The sequence below is a fragment of the Myotis nattereri genome (assembly GCF_964212035.1).
Source record: "Myotis nattereri genome assembly, chromosome: 1".
Lineage (NCBI taxonomy): Eukaryota > Metazoa > Chordata > Mammalia > Chiroptera > Vespertilionidae > Myotis > Myotis nattereri.
Genome location: NC_138075.1, coordinates 141998972 through 142003520, shown reverse-complemented (window position 1 = coordinate 142003520; position 4549 = coordinate 141998972). Strand labels below are relative to the sequence as shown.

The 4549-nt window shown below is 48.7% G+C and overlaps 1 pseudogene across 1 annotated transcript; it reads right to left on the bottom strand.

The window, feature by feature from the left end:
• Positions 1-1326: 1326 nt before the first annotated feature.
• On the bottom strand, positions 1327-4131 carry LOC308530459 (glutamate dehydrogenase 1, mitochondrial-like; annotated as a pseudogene). The gene is made up of 2 exons: positions 4036-4131; positions 1327-2774 (listed from the first exon to the last, which is right to left on the bottom strand). The product of its transcript is annotated as a glutamate dehydrogenase 1, mitochondrial-like (transcript).
• Positions 4132-4549: the final 418 nt, after the last annotated feature.

Below are 4549 nucleotides of genomic sequence, written 5' to 3'. Positions count from 1 at the left end.
GGTGAGGTGAAGTAGATGAATGATGACGGAAGGCAACTTGACTTGGGGTGGTGAACACACAGTACAATATAAAAATGATGATGTACTGTGGAACTGTACACCAGAAACCTATATAATTTCACTGGCCAATGTCACTGCAATACATTCAAATTAACAAAAAAGACAGACTATAAGAAGTACTACTGTACAAGATGCAGAGACACTGGAACCCTCAAACACAGGTGGTTGGAGTACAGTATCATATAGTTAGTTTAGAAATAATTCCTCAGGTTCATAAAAATTATCACATGACTCGTCAACTTTAACCCTAGAAATCTACTAAGAGAAAAGAAACACAAATCCACACAAAGACATGTACACACACATTCATATACACACACAAAGAGGGAGAGGGGGAAAGGGAGGAGAAGAAAAATAGGGAAGAGGCAATCAAAAAATTAGGCAAATGAACAAAACTGATGAATCTCTGTCAAGGGTATATGGAAGGTCCTCCTATTATTCTGGTAACCTTTCTGTAAACGTGAAATTACATCAAAACTTAAAATTACCTTTAAATGCTCAGGATAACAAGGAAAATCAAAGCTGACCTTCATACCTATTGGCACATGAATGATGAATAGATCTACATGGTCCGGCTGAAGTTTCTTCAGTGATGTTTGCAGGGCATGTCGAACCAATTATGGTCAAAATAAATTAGACAATGCTGCAATAACCAAAAAAATATTTTTAAAAAATGTTTTGTGATGTCACACATTTGGGAACTGAAATTCAACATCATGGTTAAGAGACTGAGAAGCGAGTAACCAACCACTGTGATGGTCTCAAAATAGGAAGTCCCAAGGCTAAATTCATGTTACTTACTGTAAATGAGGCTTTTAATGAGATACTGAGATTTATTTCAGTGACTGTAAGAAAACTGTCAATAAAATGTAGATGGGCCAGGAAAAGCAACCTAAATGTTTCAAGGATTAGCAAACTCATTTCTGAAAGGAGAGTCAGAAATGTCAGGCCAGGGGAAATGGAATCTACTGCCCTCCATGGGAAATGCCTGGAAGCAGGACTGCTCAGAGGTCCACATTCGGAAAACAAATCATCACTGATGTGGACACACATAGGACCATTCTGTAGAGACCTCAGCTCTCTTTGTGTTGGAAGCAGGCTTTTCCACTTAAGAAAAATTTTACAAATTTCAGTAAATTCGATGCTGACTTGAAAGCAGTCTTTCCTAGTCTGGCTCCCCTCTGGGAATAATATGTCAACCCCACTTGGATATGTGCTGAGAGAATTTGCTGAAGAATGAAAGGAGTGGATCCACTCTGCAGTGGCTCAGTCAATCCACAAGCAGATGGAGAAGCTAATGAGCAAGTGGTAGTTAGAATCCCTTTCATATATGAAGGTCAAACAGCCATAACTGGCATGATTTAGGTTCTTCAGCCACTCAAAGTAAGATATTGTAACACCGCTCCCCCTGCCCCCCCCCCTCCCCAGCATTCAGGTAGAGATCTGGAATAACCATGATGTTCTTCTCCAGGAAAATCTTATTTGCTTCTAGAGTTGTTGGCCCATTGGCACCTTCAGCAATGATCTTGGCTTTGATTTTAGATGTACTGGACTTGGTCAGCTGCTTCTCACCAGCAGCAGGGATCAGTATGTCACAGTCAGCCTCTAAGATGCCCCCTTCATAAAGCTCTGCCTTAGGGAAATCTGGGATTGATCCATGCTGCAATTTGAAGTCTTCCAGTTCCTTTGGGTCAATACCATCTGGATTCCATAGACTTCCATCAGGTGCACCAACACCAACACATTTAGCACCAAAACCATGGAAATATCTCATAGAGTGAAGGCCCACATTACCAAATCCCTGAACAACAAATGTTTTATCTCCAAACCCTGGTGTCATTCCTAAAATGCTCATATAAGAAGCTTCATTGATGAAGTTTTTGATTCCATGGAAAACTCCCCAGCCAGTAGCAGAGATCCATCTATGGGCTAATGGGCTTGCCAGTGCCACAGGCATGGGCATTAATAGCATAGTGCCCGATGGTGCTAGCACAGGTGTCCGCAATCCAGGACATCTCTGGCTCCCCATGTTCATGTCTGGGGCAGGCACAACAATGCCCAGACCAATGAAGCCCTTCTTTGCCAGTTCCATGGTAAACCTCCTTGTGATCTTTCCCAACTCATTATGGGTATAGTTCTTAGGGTTGATCATAACACCAGCTTTGGCACCCCCAAATGACACATGAACATGTCCTCAGAGAAGCCAAAGCTTTCACTTCATCTACACTCACCTCAGTGCTGTCAGGAATACCTACCTCCCTGGCAGGACGTGCGGTGCTGGCGGTGCTGGACCTGGTAGCCCTGGATGACCTCCCAGGAGCCGTCGTGGCGCCAGATGGGGAAGATCAAGCTCAGCACATGGTTGCAGGCCTTGATGATCCTCAGGATGCCCGCACCTGCTTCTGCTTCTGCTCCTTGCTCGCTCTCCCGGGTCTTGAGGTCCTCCACCAGCTTGTCCTTCATGATGCTAGCGCGCAGTGGAAGAAGCCCTCCACCCTCCTGAAGAAGTCTGGTCGTCCAGGCAGTCAGCCGCTGCCTGGCTGTAGTGCCACCAGGAAGGTGGCGGGAGCTCCGGCTGCAGGGTGGCGGCTGCGGGCTGCCTGCAGGCCAGGCTGGCCCAGCACCGCAGCCAAGTCAGCTGCAGCGGAGCCCAGGGCCGCAGCCTGATGCCTAGCCCAGGCAGTGGGACATGGCGGGGGCGGAGGAGAAGTTCTCTGAGAGGCTCGGGACCAGGGGAGGGAGGGATGGCCCTGCAAGGGCTGCCCTTTTAAGCCGCAGCTTCCTGCCCTCAGGAGCGGTCCCTCCCCTTGGCGCCCACTGCCTACCTGGGAGGAAGGACTTTGGGCTCTGGGCCAAGGTGGCCAGTGAATGGCAGGGGGTGGGGCGGGCGGCCCTGGCCTCCCTGGAGCCTTGCCTCCTCCTCCTCCATGGTCTCCCAGGCCTTCCTGGCGATGAAGCATGCAGGTCAGGCTGTAGGACCACAGATTTTTAAATTGTTTTCCTCTTCAACATTTTTGACACTATTCTAATAGTTTTATTCAGTATTGAACGCTTTTTAGGAAATTTTGAGAGTATTTTTGTACAAAACATTTTTTTTTGAAAAAATACTTGTTAACTTATTCTATTTTAACTTTCCAAATTCTATAAAAAGTTAAGAAATTTAAAAAAAGAAAAGAAAATAACAAGCCTCACCACATGGCCCACGTGACTGTGCAAGCCCCATGGGGACGCAAGCTCATTGCCAGGCATGCGCACTTGAGCCTAGTGATTTGCTGCGCATGCGCCTTGCTGCCAGCATCCTGGGAGGGGAAGGAAGGAGAGGCGGCCGTGTTCCTGCATCACAGCCTTTCTCCCATCGAGACTGAACTGGTGGGTGCAGAGAGCAGCGCCTCCAGGACTCTGATGAGCATGGGAGAGTGGGAGGAGGACCCCGGGCTTGGTAGGGGCGGGGTGCGGGTGCTGTGGCCTCCTAGGGGGAGGGCCTTTCTCCTCCCAGGCATCATGGCCGCCGGGGCCCTGGGAGTCCCTGCGTGACCTGGACAAGGAGGGTGGTGGGCCCACGTGGACAGGGGTCAGTCAAGAGTCTGGGGTATTATTTCAGGTGCGTGGGTCCTGTGGGCACCAGGAATGGGGACACAGGATCCAGAATCGTCCTTGGGGCCCTGGGCAGGGGGTGGGGCGGCGGTAAAGGAAGGGCCTAGAAAGGGGAAGGCCTGGCGACTGCAGCCACCGGGGCACCGCAGCCGCGCCCTGGGGTTTGCAGTGCGCCAAGCAGAGGCCAGGGGAGAGGCGGGCACCCCCGCGGGCCAGCGCTGCCTCCGTGCCCACAGCACGGGCAGCATGCAGAGCCTCGGGCCTGGCTGCGGTCCAGCTGAGCTCTATTTAAGGGGAAATGGGCTTCTTCACCGGGAGGGCGGCAAGAGCAACCATCTCGAAAGTGTCTCTCAAGCAGCATTTTCCTAAATGTCTTCATACCGGGGATCCAGCTGTGAGAGCAGTCCTCGCCTTTGTCACCCGCTTGAGGGGATGACCCTGCCAGTGGGTCATGACATGATGTCTTCGCAAGCCCATGTGCTTGGCATAACCGGAAAGCCTGTGCACTTATTTTTAAAGTACTTTCACAGTTAAAATCAAAGAAAGAAATCATTTAGCCAAGAAAGTGGTGTGGCTATTCTTTTATGCATTATCCTAAACCAAAATGTTCTACTTCCAGTGTGAAATATGAGTTGGCGTGTAAGAGCAAGAACCTTGTGGAAAAGAATACTTGGAGAAGATGAAGAGTTTCCCCAGCCAGTTGAACCCGTGGTTGTGAGTCCTCCAGTGTCTATTACCAAACATTTATTTTTCTGAAAGTTCTGTTTAAAGAAAATAGATAAAGTGGGAAAATCTTCAGTTCTGGTAAGGAGAAGGAAGCATTGATCCAGGATAATTCCATAGGAAGGTTTCATTGTTTTAGGAAGATTCCATTCTGTAGTTGCCAGTAGAAATA